The following is an 18,394-nucleotide window of genomic DNA, read 5'->3' on the forward strand; positions in this document are numbered from 1 at the left end:
TATGTGAATTAGTGAACCAGGCAAGCTCTTCTTGACTGAAAACTCTTAACTAGATAACCTGTTGGGGTGTCGAGAGAAATGCCAGCTGTCTCAGGTGAATTTGGCTAATATTGAAGTTACTTAGAGAGCTGGCTCCAGGGGAGGAGTGGTGTGTGTGTGTGTGTCCTCACCTGAGCCAATGACACACCTAAACGGGACCTGGGCCAGTGGCTATTGAGGCTGAGGTAAACACCTTGAGAAGTTTTTGTCAACAGAACCTCAGCCCTGTCTGTATGTGGACTGGGAGACAAAATTGGGCCTCACAATAGCCCAGAGCAGCCTGGCATACTTCCATTTAGAGTACTTGGTTTTTCTCCTAATCCTTTCAGCTCTCCCCTCCGAGTGTGTGTGGGGGAGGAAGGTAATGCTATCCTTGCCTCGCCAGCTCAGGGAGGTTATGTAACCAGCCCCAGGCACTGGGAAAGGGCCAGTCCCACCTATGTTCTCTCTGTGGGCTGTGGGAAGACCAGCGAGGCAGGAAGCCCAGTCCTAGGGCTGGATTCCCCACTGCAGGCTGGAGAGAAGGGAAAGGAGGGCGCCTTCCAGATCCTCCTGGGGAACTTCCAGGCTGTCTGGACCTCGTTTCCCAGGACCCCCAACATGTCAGAGCCCCTCTCTCCACATTCGGCCCTTGACCTTCTCCCTCCTCTCTCTCGTACACTCCCTGACCTTACGGTCCCCAGCAGCTCTAGCTACACCTTGCTTCCAGCCCAAGCTTCTGCTAAGCAATAGACACGAAACCAGCGTCTCAAGGTCATCGTGGAGCAGAGACGTTAGTAATGCAGGCTCTGAAGACCAGATCATGGCTCTGGTACAAGCTTTCAATCACTCTATGCCTCAGCTTTTTTTCAGCTGTAAATGGGGATAATATCAGTACCCTTCTCAAAGGGTTGATGTGATGTTTATATGAAATAATTCATATAAAGCTCCTAGATCAGTGCCTAGCACCTATTATGTCTTTTCTTTACCCTCTCTCCCCTCCAAACCCTCCCCTGCTCCGGTCTTCCTACTTCTGATTAGTGGCTCCATGGTGACCCCAATCATCGTGGAATCTGCCGGTTCCTCATCCTGCATCTAATCAGCTCCATGCCTCAGCGACTCACCTCTTCTCCATTCCTGATTCCACGGTGTTAGTTAGTACTTCTTTCTTTCTCTCTTTGCTATTGCAGTAGGCTACCCGCTGGGCTCCTTACCTCCTGTCTGTCTCACTTCTTCCAGTCTAGCTGCCTTGTGATACACCCGCTGAGTTCGATCCTTACACAAAGGCCTCCAGTCTCTCTCTGTCAGCCAGAAGACCAAGCCCACACGCCGTGGTACACACCGCCTGGCAACATCAGGCCTTTGCCTACCTCTCTGTCTTCATTTCACCACGTGCTCCCAGGTAGCGGTCATGCCAAGCCACAGCGCATGCTTTCACTTCCCTGCCGCTGTTCCTGTGGGTCCTGCTTCTGGAGCCCCTTCCCTAGGCCCTGCCTCATCTGCGAAATGCCTGCTTTTCCTTCAAGACAATAATATGAATAAATACAGAACCCAATAGCCAACACTGTTCTAAGTGTGCTTTACCTGTATGAATTCATTTAATCTTTTCAGCAACCTTATGAAGTAGGTGCCATTTACAGAATGAGAAAATTGAGGCACAGAGAGGTTAATAAGTTGACCACACTCGTAGAACTAATAACTGGCAGAGCCTGGGTGCAAACCCACACAGCCAACCCTAGAACCTGTGCCCGCCCCACTACAGCACACTTCAGGCCCTCACTGACACTGCCCTTTCACAGAACCCCCTCCCCACACCCCACCTCCAGACCCAGTTTGTTGTTTGGCCTTCTGTACTGGTGATTATTGTTCCTTTGAATAGTTGTCTGCCATATTGCTTTCTCCTGTGAGCCTCTGGAGGACAAAGACCATGTTCTATTCATTTTCATATTTCCGTTGCCCACAGTGCTTGGCACTTGGAGGGTGCCTAATACATATTTATTAAATAAAAACAAAAGAGCTGGTGAGTGCTTGCTTCTTCAAAGAATCCTCTTCTTTTGCTTGAAGTATTCCTTGCCTTTGCCCACGACCGTATATATGGTCGGCTCTTAGTTAGGTCTGCGGATGGCAGAGGAGCCACAAGGAGCCAGCCTACTTGGGAAAAGCTCTGGTTTTCTGGTTCTTTCTGGTTTAGGAGAAGGAGGCTTTGTGGTCAGATCTTGCCCAGCTGGTACAAGGACAGAATGAAGAAGGGTGTGGGGCTGAGGGTAGAAAACAGACCCGCAATGGATCCTGTTGGGACGTCTCTCTGCCATCACAGCTGCACTCTCCCCAATAACACAAAGAGCAGCAAGGTATTCAAATGCAGAACTAGGGGCCACCCTGTTCCCACATGACTGTAATCAAGGAATCCATGTATAGAATAAAAGAAATGTCTTTCTCGCAAAGTATTCATTCTGAAACCCAAACTGTGAGTCAGGGACAAGACAGGGCATTTTGAGGCTCATGAAAAGTTGCCACAACACTGAGAAGCTTCCGTTTGTCTAACAGCCTGTGTTTCAGGGGTGCTGGCAGGGGTGGCAGTGAGGCAGTAGGGGCCTACCACTGATGGAGCTCCTTTTATGTCCCAGGTAGTGGGCTGGGTGCCCTTCACACTAGTGTCACGTGGTTCTCACTGAGACTCAAGAGCTGAGGATCATGCCTTTTGTACAGAGGAGGAAACCAAGTCAGGAATCAGTTCGCTCACCCCCAAGTGTGCATCCCCTCAGATGTCTGGTAGCTCTAACGTCAACCACTCAATGTTTGGGACACAATTCTTCCCTTCAGTTTGTCTTTCCCATCAAGTGGGGTGCGCACCCCAGAAGAAACAGGTCTGTGAGCTTTGGCAGTGTGAGCTCTTCCTCCAGGAAGTCTCTGCTCTTTAAACATGTTTTGTTTCCAGATGTTTCCTGCAACTTCAACCCCACTCTTCCTGTGGAAGCTGAAGAGGGCTTGGAACATTTTCTCAGCCCCCTAGATATAGCCAGTTTGGTGTGGATGTGTCAAAATGGCCCTGTCCAAATGGAAAAATCGTTGGTTATTTCTCGAGTACTATGTCCCTCCCTCAGCCACCATGTCCCTACCTCATTTCTCCTTCTCTCCCTACCTTGATCCTCATGCCCCATCCCTGACTTCCTCACCATCCCTTAGCCTCTTCTTGACCGTCAAGATCTCAAGTGATTGGTGGGGGGCAGGGAGGAAATAAAGCGTTTGCCCCTTACTATGTAATTTTTCAAAAGCAAAATGTTTAGTGTGTGTGCGCGTGTTGCTGTGTTGGATTTAGGTGGCATTAAGTTGTTCCCAACATGGGCCCTTTTCCAGAGTGTCGAGGGTTGTCCCTAGGAAGTGACCTTGCAGAGAGTGGGGCTCCCTGGTCACAGCTTCAGGTGGGGCTAGGCCACAGGTTAGCTGGGACGTCAGTGTTTTCGGCCCCTGGGCCTTGCTAGCTCCCTTCTTGACAATGGGAAGGGTGCTAAGAATCCCTTAGGCACAGAGCCGGGCTCAATGCACACAGGGCAGGCCACCCCTGGGGCCCAGTGGAGGCCCTCAGAGAGCACAGCCAGTCTCTCAGGGCCAGGAGGGAATGCACTCAGCTGAGTCACGTGGCCTGTGGATGCAGGCTGATCGAGCTTCAGCTTTGCTGTGTACTACCTGGGTGACCTCGGACCTGCTCCTTAAATGCTCTGAGGCTCATGTCCTCATTCATAAAAGGAGGATAATGATACCTTTCCTTTAAGTTTGCTCTGAGGGCGAAACACCAACATGTTGTTCTCATGATTCTCAGAATTCCCTTTCTCAGAGTTCCATTGACCTACTTGTATGCTATCTCCACCCTTACCCTCATTCCTGACATTTCTTTATCCTCCCTCACCTCTGCCCTCTTAGGATTGACCTAGGAACACAGCAAAGTAATAATGGCTTTCTTATTTCCAAAAAGACTTTCTCTAGAATAGTGGTTGCCTGGGGATGGGGATGGAAGGAAGGAAGGAGGAAACATTTGGGGGTGATGGAAACATTTGCTATTTTGATTGTGGTGATAGTTTTGTAAGTATATGTCACAACTGATCAAATTGTATACTTTAACTATGTGCAAATTATTATACTTCAATTATACCACAATAGATTTAGGGACATAATTGAAAAGATATATTTCAAATGAGCACCAAGGACAAAAATACACTTTGTGCTACATTCACATTTCGTTAAACTATACCAGAACATTAAAAAAAGCTTTGTTTGTGGTCATCTCAACAGACCATCACAGTTGCTCCGTGAGTGAGGCCAATGTGTGTGCTATAATTCATAAGCTCTGCAAGGATGTTTATGGTTATAGTCTTCAAGCTGAGCCCAGAGCCTGGTGCCTAGTAGGCATGCAAAAAGATTGATGGATGGGTGGGTTGATTGATTGACTGGATGGATGGATGGATGTGGAAACTAAGATTCAGTTAAGAGAAATGAATATACATGCAACCAGCTCTTCTACATCAAGCCTACTTTGAAGAAGGAGAATGTTGTCAGGACTTTCTTCCTAAATCCCCTCACCTTCGGTCTGCTCAGGATGCCACGCAGGGTTCTCAGTGATTCCCTCCCTGGCCCCCAGAAGACCTGCTTTTCCTGTACATGCTTCCTGGGGCCTTCATTGCTATCTGACAGCTTCATCTGCGCGCAGGTTGAAGGTGATGGTGCCTCCCAGATAATGTATTTCACGTTCTGAAGGAATGTGGACCATGGGTGCCTCAGTTTCCTCATGGTATGTAAGGAGGGGTTGGACTGGATGGTCTCTGAACCTCTGCCCTTCTCTGGCATCCTAGGGTGCCTTCACTCCGGACACCATCATGAGGCCAGGACCATGTTTCTGTTTGGCTTTATGAATTACACTCTGACATGGTACAGAATTGAAAAGGTACAATAGGATCATTCTCCTCTCACCCTTGTGGCTCTTCTCCTAGTGCCGGGTCACAGAGGCTACTGCCACTGCTAGTACCTGACGTGTCCTTCAAGGGACATTGCAGCATATGTAAACCTAGAATAAGGCTTGGCTGGGGCCAGATTGGGTCAACATTTGTTCGTTTGTTTTGAACGCTGGTATGCTATTGTTTAGCTGCCCCATAATTTATTTAATCTGTCCCCCCCAACCCCACTCCCGACATTTAGGCTTAAACATAATGTGGCAATCAATATCCTTGCGCATGTATTTTTGTGCACATGTGGAAGTATAACTGTAAAAGTCCTATAAGTAGAATTGCTGGTTCAAAAGATATATATGGCATTTCAATTTGCATAGCTATGACCAAATTGCCCTTTGAAGATATTTACAATTTATACTTACACTCACAATATAGAGTGCCTGTCTCCTCACATACCTGCACTAACAAATAATATTTATAAAAATTTTTTTCCAGTTGATAAAATTTTACTGAGGTATAGAATTCATGCAGGAAGGCACAGAACTTAAACATGTATAGTTCGATGAATTTTCCCAAAGTGAAGCATATCTATATAACTACATTCTGGTCAGAAAGAGAATATTTAACAGTATTGCAGAAGCCCTCCTCCTGTGCTTTTTTTTTGTCACTATTTTTCGTTCTGCCCAAAGGTGATCAATATTACTTTTCATTTTAATACCACAGGTTAATTTTGCCTGTACAAAACTTATACACGGAATGATACAGTTTGTTCATTCACTGCTCCTGGTTTCTCTAACTCAGCATTTATGAAGTTAATCCATGATCTTGCATATGGCAGGAGGGCATTCGTTTTCATTGCTGCAGTATATTCTATTTTTTGAATATACCACAACTTATTTGTCTGTTTTTCTGGTGATGGATTTGGGTTATACTTAGTCTGGGGCCATTGGAAATAATGCTACTGAGGATGTCTTTATACCTGTCTTGCTGGACAAATGCACTCATTTCTCTTGGGTATTTCTATGAGAAGAATAGCTGGGTAAGAGTGTGCTTATGTTCAGCTTCTCTACGCGGCGGTACGCATTTACACTTCCACCAGTCCCGTCTGCTTCACGGCTTCTCTAAGACTTGGTGTTGAGAGTTTTTCAACTTAAGCTATTTGGTGCGTATGTAAGTGGTTTTTCTTTGTGGTTTTAATTTTCATTCTCCTGATGACTACTGAATCTGAGCTCCATTTTCTAGTTTTATTGGGCCATAAAAACTTTTGTGAAGCATCTATTCAAGTCTTTTGTTCATTTTTTTATATTTTTTTAAATCGATGAGTTCTTTATATATCCTGGACATGAGTGTTTTGTCGGATGTAAATATTGCAAATATTCTCTCCCATTCTGTGGATTGCCTTTTCATGTTTAAGATGTCTAGAAGTCTTGCTTACTTTGAGGTCATGAAGACATTTTCCAGTGTTATCATCTAGAAGTTTTATTTATCGTTCACATTTAGATCTCTATTGAATCTGGCAATTTTATGCTTGGTATGAAGTAGGAGTCAAGAATATTTTTTTCCCCATACGAATATCTTATTGACTTGGTATATTTATTGAAAAGAACATTCTTTTCTTAATGCTCTGCAACGTTACCTTTGGCATAAGAGTGAGTGTCCATATGTGAGTGGGTCAATTTCTGGACTATCTTTTTTGTTTTATGGGTCTAGTTGTAATCCTTATGGAATATCACATTATTATAATTTTTGTGATTTATAAACTTATCAAAATAAGGTTTTATATCTGATAGTATAAGCTCTCCAACTTTGTTCTTCTTCAATATTTGTAGATATATCAGAAAAAATAGCACTAAGAACAATGTCAGAGAGTTTACTGCATTTATTTTCTTTTAAGAGATTTATGATTTTGGGTCTTACATTTAAGTCTTTAATCCATTTTGAGTTTATTCTTGTTTGTGGTGTGCGAAGGTGGTCTAGTTTCATTTTTTTTTTGCATGTATCTGTCTGGTTTTCCCAACACCACTTATTGAATAGAGTGTGTTTCTTATTGAATTGATTACTCTATGTTCATGCCTCCTTTGTCATAGATTAAATGACTAGATAGATGTGGGTTTACTTCTGGGCTCTCTATTCTGTTCCATTGATCAATGTGTCCATTTTTATGCCATTAACAGGCTGTTTTGATTACTATAGCCTTGTATAGTTTGATATCAGGTAGTATGATACCTCCCATTTTGTTCTTTTTCCTAAAGATTGCTGTGGCTGTTCAGGATCTTTTGTGGTTCCATATAAATGTTAAGATTATTCTAGTTCTGTGAAAAATGTCATTGGTGTTTTGATAGGGATTGCATTGAATCTATAGATTGCTTTGGGTAGTATGGACATTTTCATGATATCAATTCTTCCTATCCATGAGCATGGTATATGCTTTCAATTTCTTTCTTCAGTGTCTTACAGTTTTCCAAGTATAGGTCTTTCACCTCCTTGGTTAAATATATTCCTAAGGTTTTTTTGACGCAATTGTAAATAGAAGTGTTTTCTTAATTTCTCTTTCTGACAGTTCATTATTGGTGTATAAAAATGCAAACAATTTCTGAATGTTAATTTTGTATCCTGCTACTATACTGAATTCATTTATCGGTTCCAATGGTGTTTTTGTTGGAATCTTTTGAGTTTTCTATATTTAGTATCATGTCATCTGCAAATAATGGCAGTTTTAGTTCTTCCTATCCAATTTGGATGCCTTTTATTTATTTTTCTTGTCTGATTGTTGTGATGAGGACTTCCAATACTATGTTGAATAAAAGTGGTGAAAGTGGGCATTTTTGTCATGTTCCTGATCTTAAGGAGAACACTTTTAGCTTTTCCCCATTGAGTATGATGTTAGCTGTGGGTTTGTCATATATGGCCGTTATTAAACTGAGGTATGTTCCCTCTGTTCCCATTTTGCTGAGAGTTTTTGTCATAAATGGATGCTGGATGTTGCCAAACACTTTTTTTTGCATCTATTGATTGGATCATAGGATTTTTATTCTTCATTTTGTTTAATGTGGTGTATCACATTAATTGATTTTGGAATATTGAGCCAAACTTGCATCCCAGGAATAAATCCCACTTGATCGTGATGTATGATCTTTTTAATGCATTGCTGAATTAGGTTTGCTAATATTTTGTTGAGGATTTTTGCATCTATGTTTATCAGGGATGTTGGCCTATACTGTTTTTTCTTTTTGTAATGTCTTTGTCTGGTTTTGGAATCAGGGTAATGGTGGCCTCACAGAATGAGCTTGGGAGCTTTCCCTTTTCTTGAATGTTTTGGAATAGTTTGAGAAGGATCAGTGTTAATTCTTCTTTGAATGTTTGGTAAAATTCACCTGTGAAGCTATCTGGTCCAGGGCTTTTGTTTGTTGGGAGTGTTTTTGATCACTGATTCAATTTTGTTAGAAATAATTGGTTGGTTCAGTTTTTCTGTGTCTTCTTAGTTCAATCTTGAAAGGTTGTATTTTTCTAGGAATTTATCCATTTCTTCCATATTGTCCACTTTGTTGGCATATACTTTTTAATAATTTCTCACAATCCTTTGTATTTCTGTGACAAAGGATTCTTAACTTACATTTGGTTACTGACTTTAATTTCACTGTGGACAGGGAATATACTCTGAGTCATATTAACCTTTTGAAATGTGGTAAGGTTTGCTTAGTACTAATACTATGGCCTAGTATATGGCTAATTTTAGTAAATTCCCCATGTGCATTTAAAATAATGTTTATTTTGTAGTTTTTGTATGTCTTATATATGTCTATTAGGTCTTATTTCTTAATTGTGTACTTCAATCTTTTATACCTTTATGTACTGTTTTTATTGAGATATAATTCACCTACCAGAATATTCACACCTTTAAACTGTACAATTCAGTTTTAAAAAATATGTTAACAAAATTGTGCATCCATTACCACTATCTAATTTCAGAACATTTCATCACCCCAAGTAACCCTACCCATTTCCCCCTTCCTCCAGCCCATGGGAACCACTAATTTACTTTTTGTATCTATTAGTTTACCTATTCTGGACATTTCATATAATTATCTGGCATCTTTCACTCAGCATAATGTTTTCAAGGTTCATCCATGTTGTAGCATGTATCAGTACTTCATTACTTTATATGGCTGAATAGTATCTCATTGTATAGATATGTGACATCTCCTTTATGTATTAATCAGTTGATAGACTTGAGTTTTTCCATTTTGGGCTGTTATCAATAATGCTGCTATGAACATTTGTGTATAAGTTTTTGTATGAACATATGTTTTCAATTTTCTTGGGTATATATGTAGGAGAGGAATTGCAGAGTGATATGGTAATTTTATTTAATATTTTGAGGAACTGCCAGATTGTTTTCCAAAGGGCTGTGCCATTTTACATTTCTACTAGAAATGTATGAGGGTTACAATTTCTCCACTTCCTTATCAGCAGTTGTTATAGTCCATCTTTTAGATTTTAGCCTCCTAGTGGTGGGTGAAATGGTATCTTATTATGATTTTGCTTTGCATTTTCCTAATCATTAAAAACCATTAGCATCTTTTTATATGCTTATTGGCCATTTATATGTCTTCTTTGGATAAATGTCTAAAATCTTTTGCCCATTTTTAATCTGGGTTATTTTCCTTTTAATTGTTGAGTTGTAAGTGTCCTTTATATATATTAGTCCCTTATCAGATATATGATTTGCCAATATTTTCTCCAATTTTGTGGGTTCTCTTTCCACTTTCTTGATCCTTATTTACTTTTTCCTGTTTGTTCTATCAGTTACTGTGAGCACTGTGTTAAAATTTCTTACTATGATTATAGATTTTCTGTTTTTCCTTGTAGCAATATCAATTTCTGAGACTTATTAGATGCACACAAATATCACATTATAATATCTTCCTGTTGCAGTGACACTTTTTTTTATTATGAAATACCCCTCTTTATTTTAGTACTGCTTCTTCCTTAAAGTCTATCTGATATTAGTAACTACACCAGCTTTATTTATTTATTTATTCTTATTTTTTTTTAGTGTTTGTATACTGTTTTTTGTCCTTTTACTTTCTCCTGTCTACAGTCTATTCCCTTCCATGGCCAAGCAATATTCCTACATTGTATATATGTACCACCTCCTCTTTATCCATTCATTCCCTGATGGGCAACCAAGCTGCCTCCATATATTGGCTATTGTAAGTAATGCTGCAATGAACATATGGATGCACATGTACCCTTGAAGTAGTGTTTTGGGTGTTTTTTTTTGGGGTTTTTTTTTCTGATAAATATCCAGAAGAGGGCTTACTGGGTCTTTCTTTGTCTCTTGTTATAGCCTTTGCTTTAAAGTCTATTTTGTCTGTATAAGTATTGCTACCCCATCTTTTTCCCCCCCTCCCATTTCCATTTTCATGAAATAGTTTTTTCCAGCCCTTTACTTTCAGTCTGTATGTGTTTTTCAATCTGAAGTGAGTCTCTTGTAGGCAGCATATGTAAGAGTTTTGTTTTCCTATCCATTCAGCCACACTATGTTTTGATTGGAACATTTAATCCATTTACATTGAAAGTAATTGTTGATTGATATGTAGTTATTGCCATTTTATTCATAATTTTGATTTTTTTATTGTCTTAAAGACGTCCCTCTAACATTCCTTGTAATACTGGTTTGGTGGTGATGAAATCCATTGGTTTTTTCTTATCTGGGAAGCTCTTTACTTGTCCTTTGATTTTAAATGATAGCCTTGCTGGACATAGCAGTCTTGGTTGTAGATCCTTGCTTTTCATCACTTTGAATATTTCCTGCCAATCCCTTCCGGCCTGCAAAGTTTCTGTTGAAACGTCAGCTGACAATCTTATGGCAGCTCCCTTATAAGTTACTAGTTGCCTTTCTCTTGCTGATTTTAGGATTCTCTCTGTCTTTAACCTTTGCCATTTCAATTATATTATGTCTTGGTGTGGGCCTGTTTGGGTTCATCTTATTTGGGACTCTCTGTGCTTCCTGGGCTTGTATGTTTATTTCCTTCACCAGGTTAGGAAAGTTTTCAGTCATTATTTCTTCAACTAGGTTCTCAATCCCTTGCTTTCTCTCTGGTACCCCTATGATGTGAATGTTGTTATGCTTGATATTGTCCCAGAAGTCTCTTAAACTATCCTCTTTATTTATTTATTTATTTATTTATTTATTTATTTATTTTTATTTATTTATTTTTCCTTTTGCTGTTCCAATTGGGTGTTTTCTGCTACCTTGTCTTCCAAATTGCTGATTCAGTCCTCGGCTTCATCTAGTCTGCTGATGGTTCCTTCTGCGCATTCTTCATTTCAGTTATTGTATTCTCCCTTCTGACTGGTTCTTTTTTATGGTTTCTATGTCTTTTTTAATGCATGCTATCTCTTTGTTGAAGTTTTTACTAAATTCCTTGAGCATCCTTATAACCAGTGTTTTGAACTCTGTCTTTGGTAGGTTGCTTGCCTCCATTTTGTTTAATTCTTTTTTTTTTTCTGGAGTTTTTCTCGTGTTCTTTCATTTGGGATGTATTACTTGTTTCCTATTTTGACTGCCTCTCTGTGTTTGTTTCTATGTATTAGGTAGATCTGCTATGTCTCCCAGTCTTGCCAGGTGGCCTTATGTAGTAGGTGCTGTGTGGGGCCCAGTGGCAGAGGCTCCCTGGTCAACTGCACTGAGTGCTCCAGGAGTGTCCCTTGTGAGGGTTCTGTGTATCCTCCTGTTATAGTTGAGCCTTGATTGCTATTGGCACTTCAGTGGGTTGGACTGACCCTCCGGCTGACTGGCTGTGGGGTTTGGGCTCATCCACAGCTTATGGCCTATTGTGTGTGGGGCTTGCCACGTGGAGTGGGATTTGACCCAGCATGCTCTGGTGACTGTTGGGACTTCCCTTTGTGTGTGACACTTGTGGGGCTAATTGGGTGGTATTCTGCTATGGTCTGAAGCCAACTTCCAAGTATGTTGGTTCCAGGGGCCTCTTGGGAGGGGCTCTGGTGCAGGTCCAGGTCAGCCACTGCCTGTGACTGGCCAGGGTCTACATGTTAGGAGCTACAAAGTGATTCACAGTTGGTCACTGACTGTGCTGGACCTAGAGGCGTGTGGGAGAGTCCATGTTGTGAACCAAGGACAGTTGCCACCAGTAGTGGATCTGGGATAACTCTACAAAAACCCAGTATATACTGAAGCCAGGTGCTGGTTGCTAGTTCCCCTAAAGTTCAGCTACTGATAAAGCCTTGTGTGGTGTAGAGTTGGGTGTGACGGGGTCTCAGTGAGTCACCAGGATGGAGTAAGCAGAGTTCACCAGGCCATCAGATTCAGATTTGGCCATGGGTGTGGGGGAGAGCTCAACATAGGAAAAATGGCACCCACCTGCCAGTGGCACAGGAGAAGGGCCCCACACAGGGTAAATACTGACTATCTTCCAGCCATCTCCCCAAAGTCACGCACCTCAGTCTGCCCCCTGTATGTCTCTGATTGCCCCGAGTCACTGTTCCTTCTTCAGAGCCCAGGGTAAGTGCTTGGAGGCGAGTCTATATGGGCCTTTAAGAGGATGTCTGGGTTTCCTGCAGCCTCTGTCCCATCCAGATGGTCAGAATCCCCACTGTTTTTCACAGCCAGATGTTGGGGGGGGGGGGCTCCTCTTCCTGGCACCAATACTGCAGGCTGGGGAGTCTGGTGTGGGGCTGGGGTCCCTTGCTCCTCCTTGGGGAACCTTTATGGTCGAGATATCCCTCCCAATTTTCATCTGCCACATGGAGGCTTTGGGCCAGCCTGTTTCATGTCTCCGCCCCTCTTACCAGTCTCGACATGGCGTCTTCTTTGTATGCTTTGTTGTAACTTCTGTTCAGCTATGCTTCAGATGGTTCTCTAGGTTTACTGTTCTATAATTTAGTTGTAACTTTAATGTATTCATGGGATGAATCAAGCACAGTGTGTATTATATCTACTCTGCCATCTTGGATCTCCTTCTGATGCATCATTATTAACTAAGTACATACTTTATTCACATTTCCTCAGTTTTTGCCTAATGTTCCTTTTTTCCATCTCAGAAACCATATTATATATAATTATCATGTCTCTTTAGACTCCTCTTGACCATGACAATTAGTCAAGTTTACTTGTTTTTGATGACTGACAGTTTGGAACAATATTGGTGAGGTATTTCATAGAATGTCCCTCATATGGGATTTGTTTAATGTTTTTCCTGTGATTAGACTGCTATTATAGGTTTTGGGGCTGAAGAACCAGAGGTAAAGTATCATTTTTATCACATGATATCCAAGTTACATACAATTAACAGGTCTCTCAAAAGCTGGGTCTTCCTTTGACTGTGGGTAACTATGCGCATTGACCATTCCAGGAAATGACCACATGTCCCTGACAGGATAAGAAAGGAGTAGTGAATTGCATGTTTCCTCAGGGAGTCTATCACCATATCCCCCTCAAGGAGTGAGCATCTTGCTGTGCTGAATATAGTAGTGATTAAAGACGTGTCTTTTCTTTACAACATGGTCCCTAAATGTCTGCCAACTATTTCATCTGGTGTTTGTCCAAAGAAACCAGATTTGTCCTGACACTGGAGGAAGAACTGGCTGTGCTAGGCTGAAGAGAGGTGGGGTATTAGTTTCCAGCCTGGTCACACCTTCCGTGGGGGTTCTCAAGGTAGTTTTGATTCAGGTGGTTTTTGCTTTGCTCACTGACTTTAGCTGTGACTCCACAATATCTCCCAAACAGAAGCAGTAAGAAAACTATACAGTAGAAATGTATATTAAGAAAAACATTTTTAAAATCTAAATTCAACATGATTTGTACTTTCTTCTGCCCAGACAGGAGATAACACTTAAGGGGCTGTGCCAACACCCCTCTGATCATTCTGGGTTCCATGGGCCATCTATGTTTGATGGCCATGCTTTATCTACACAGAGACCTGAGCAAAGATTTGAAAGTATAGCTTTTCTTTATCTTTCCCAGATGTCCTTCGATAGTATCATCCTCTAAATAGCTTTCTTTGGTGATCAGGGGAAAGATACTATTTCCTTGTTATTCTGAGCAAGCAAACACTGACACATCAGGGAGGAGTGAGGTTTACTCTTGAGTTACTGGCAGATTGAGCAGAACTCTTTTTCTGAACCTACAGACCTAATACTATCCTTTGTTGCCACCCAGAAAACCTCTGCACACTGTTTTTTCAGATATTTGAAGGTGGGCTTTTGAGCTGCCCTGATCTTATTTCCTCTTGGACAAACTGTCTCAATTTCTCCAGTCATTTGTTGTGACATGGTTGCATGTCCCATCAACATTGTATTTAACTTTTTCTGAACAAAGTTCTGTTTATCTGTATGTCTATTAAAGTATGGTGCCCAGAGAGAGACATACTATATCGGGTTGCTCCTTAGCCCATGGTATTGTAGAACTATCAGGTCCCACAGCTCAGTGAGGCTCAGAATTGGTGCCTAATCTTCAGGTCCTTGGTATATGGGATCGTGGGCATAACTGACCCTCATGGCAGAACCTCTCTGGTCAGCATAGCTGCCTCTCCATGTTTTAAGAAACAGCAGGAGCAGACACCCATCCCCTGGGTTTCCTGCACTCATCTGGGCCAACCTGCCCCAGTCTGGAGTCATCTATCCAGATTTGAATCTTTAGTTGGATCCCTGCCTTGGCCTTTAAGCACGGACCCCTAAATGATGTCACTATTCATGCTCAGCTGCCCTCACTTCAACCAGGCTAATGAGGATGGGAAACCTCCCTCTGTTTTAGGCCAATGGGTCCTCCAACTTCAGCTGTCTTCCTTTGTTCCTGCAAAGGCTGGGCCCACACACAGCCTTTAAAAGCAAGATTCTGACAGGCAGAGAGGGAGAGCCACCCCTTGGCCACGCTCACACATACCTTAGAAAGCAGCAACTCTACTTTATGTTCAATGAGTATATTTGTATGTTGGTCCCTAGTTGCTGCAGGATATAAGGAGAGCGTAGAAAGCTCCGCAGACATGGCAGGAGGGCACAGCTGTCATACCTCCCTGCTGTGCCCCCGTAGACTGCAGGGGAGTCACCCCCAGCTTTGCAACTTGAACCTTGAAGACTTCCTCAGGATAATACATGGTCTCTACCACTGTATTTACCTCAGTCACCAGTGGCAGACCAAGGCTTCTAAGTCACCTGGCCTCTGTCCCTGGACGGTTCATTGTCTCCCATCTCCCACCCTTCCCCACCCTCCAGATCCTTGCACTGCACTCTCTGGAAGACCGTCTGACATCAGCCACCTCCTAGATCTTCCCGTCTTCTCTGAATGTGCCTTCACCTTCCTGTTTAACTGGAGCCCGACTCTGTGCTGACGGCCTGTGCTCCCTGCGTTCCTGTCTCCCTGGTTCTCCTTCCAACAGGCAGGTGTCAGGCAGGCCTCGGAGGTAGAGGGGGGTCCTTTTAGATTCTTGATGCTGCTTCCAAACCACTTCTTCTCCCTTTTTCCTCCCACTCATGTCATTGAACTTCTTGTTTCTCCTCAAAGCTGTCAGCCGTGGCCTCTGATCATGCCTCCTTCGATGATTTCAGTTCCCAGCTCATGCCTTTCCTCTGTCACTATGCTCAGTGTCATTGTAACACCTACCTCACCAGTCCCAACAACATCCTGTGTCCCCTACTTCCTCAGGTGGTCTCTTCCATGTTATTTCAGCCACCTCTGTAATCTCAAATTTCACTTTTTTTTTTAAAATTAAAATATGGTTAATAGACAGTATTAGCTTCAGGTGTACAAGATAGTTATTCGACATTCAGTGAAGTGATCACCACAATTAGTCTAGTAACCAGCTGTCACCATATAAAATTATATTATTGACTATATTCCCTATGCTTACTGATTTTATAACTGAAAACTTGTACCTCTAAATTCCCTTCATCTTTTTTTCCCTTCCTCCCAACCCGTTCCCCTCTGGCAACCATTAGTTTGTGCCATATGTGCCATAGTAATGTTAGCAATAGAGGGAACTGGGTGCAGGAATGCTCCATAATATTCTTGCAACTTTTCTATAAATCTGAAATTATTCTAAAATAAAAATTCATTAAATGTTTAAAAGAAACGACACTTCCCTTGACCCCTTCCTTCAACTTTACTGCATTTCCCTGCTTCCCTTCACATGGAAGCCTCTTGAAAGAGTTGTGTATTGCTGTGGTCTCCACCCCAGCCAGCTCATTCCTCAATCCACTCCCGTCAAACTACTGTCCTTAGCTCTCCACTGAAACTGCGTGGATCCAGGTCAATGAGGACCTCCGTGTTACCCATTCCCAGAGCCATTTTTCCCCCTTATCTGTCTCCTCCTTTGACTTCTACCAGCATCTATAGGGTTCAGGGCTCTGTCTTAGGACTCTACTCTTTGTCTATGCTCTTATCTCAAAGGTATATTCCATCTAGTGTTACGGAGTTAAGTACAACTAACCTACTGTTGATGCCCAAATTCATATCTCTGGCCTTAACTCTATGAGGTGGGGACGATTATCATGCTCCTGTCACAGGAAAGCAGACACAGGCTCTCAGATATTAAGGGGCTTTCCCAAGCTGACACAACTAGAAGCTGCCGAGCCAGGATTTGAACCTAGATCTGTCTGACTCCAGGCCTGTGCTAGGAGTGACCAGGCTGCCCCTCTCCCTCCATCCCAGTTCAATTTGAAATGCGCCTCAGAGACCATGCTTCAGGAGAAGGTAAAATTTGCCCTGTATGGACCAGAGGGAGCCAGGGCTGGCCTTGCTTCACTAGGTGGGGCTGCCTCCTTCCTTAGCTCTGGGTCTGAGGTACCGTCCCAGAGACACTTCTCATCTGTAGGCTGCCAACCAAAGTAAGTGCTAGGACATGTCATACCCTGCTGGGGCTTGCTTGCCTAGAGGAGAACATACCTAGAATTGGGAGCCCCACTGGCTGAATGATTAGTAATTCTACATAGGGGCCCTGCCTCTGGCCCCACACACCTGGCCATGCAGATACATACCTACTCCTAAGCTGAATTTTGAAAAGTAAACTGTGAAAGCAGAAGCATTTAAGTCAGTCTTCACTGGATTACTTGAGAGAAAACATGAGGGAAGCAGGGGCAGCTTGGATGGGGCCTGTGCCTTTGGAGAGGCCAACGTCCTCTAATCCATGGGGACCAGTGGACTCAGTACACTCCTCAATCCCAACCCCGACCCCGCTGCTGGACTTGGAAGCAGGGCTCTGCCTTCACCCCCAGGGGCTGGAGGACGTAATCACAGCCTTCAAGTGGTTAAGGACAACAGCCCTGCCCAAAGATGCCTTGTAGACCCACGGCCCGCTGAAGTTGCTGTTGGGGTGGGGGTGGCAGGGTCGGCGGCAGGATGTTACCCATCCATGTCTGACTCCTGAACTTGCCAATGCTCAGAGGCAACTCTGCTGTTGAAGGCTGGGCTAAGGAGTGTCATTCGCAGAAGAGCTTCAGAAAAGAATAGATGATGTTTTCCAGAAATTCAAGATGGCAGGCAAAAGAGCCCAGAAAATCCCATCTGAAAGTCCAGGCACCAAGTTTGGGAAGAAAAGAGATGAGGAGAGTAAGCAAAAGAACCAGAAGGCAGTCTAAACGTAAAAGTAATAAAGATAGAAATATTCTTTTTGGCAATGAAACAGAGTCCTACCGTGTTTTCCCGAAAATAAGACCTAGCCGAACCCTCAGCTTTAATGCGTCTTTTGGAGCAAAAATTGATATAAGACCCGGTCTTATTTTACTATAATACAAGACCGGGTCTATACTATACTATAATATAATGTAATATAATATATCGGTTCTTATATTAATTTTTGCTCCAAAAGACGCATTAGAGCTGATGGTCCGGCTAGGTCTTATTTTTGGGAAACACAGCAGCGTAAACTCTACCTCCCTGGAGGCAAAGGCAGTGTGAGAGGAGTAGAGCGTGGCCAAAACTGGGCTTATGTTTCATTTCTTCCAACAACAGGGTATGACTTGTGGAAGCCACTGCATTTGACTGTTTCACCTGTGAATTGGGTGCTCACGGGACTGTTTAGCCCGAGGATCAAGCGAACTAAGCAGGTAAGTGGGAGACACACACTATGTGGACTAAACCATTGGGTGAACAAAGGGCACGATCCTGGAACAGCTGGTTCCAGGACCGATAGTTGTGAGCAAGACGGCTGCTGGGTCTCTCCCCACTCCCCCCGTCACACCATGGAGACAGATGTCTGTTTATAAGCAGGTCATGATTTGGAAAAGTAAAATTTTGAATTCGGGAACTCATCATGCCCATATCCAATTTGGGGCTTTCACTGTGCTCTGTCTCTGGCTTTCTTTTTTGGTTTCTTTCTTTTCCCTCGCCTTCCCATTCTACCTGGAAAGTCCCCACTTGGGCCCTGCCACCTCCAAACTGAAGTCTTTTGACTGCTGGAGCCCAGGCTTTCCCT

The 18,394-nt window shown here is 42.9% G+C and overlaps 1 long non-coding RNA gene across 2 annotated transcripts in view; it reads left to right on the forward strand.

The window, feature by feature from the left end:
- LOC141571539 (uncharacterized) overlaps positions 1 to 18,394 on the forward strand; it is a 71,388-nt gene that overhangs the window by 48,543 nt on the left and 4,451 nt on the right. For both annotated transcript variants that reach the window (XR_012496341.2, XR_012496339.2), the window contains exon 3: positions 17,932 to 18,026. This is a non-coding gene — a long non-coding RNA (uncharacterized LOC141571539). The remainder of the gene's footprint in view (positions 1 to 17,931; positions 18,027 to 18,394) is intronic.

Source organism: Rhinolophus sinicus, chromosome 2 (assembly GCF_057876585.1).
Source record: "Rhinolophus sinicus isolate RSI-liver-muscle chromosome 2, RSI-T2T, whole genome shotgun sequence".
In the NCBI taxonomy this organism is placed as follows: Eukaryota; Metazoa; Chordata; class Mammalia; order Chiroptera; family Rhinolophidae; genus Rhinolophus; species Rhinolophus sinicus.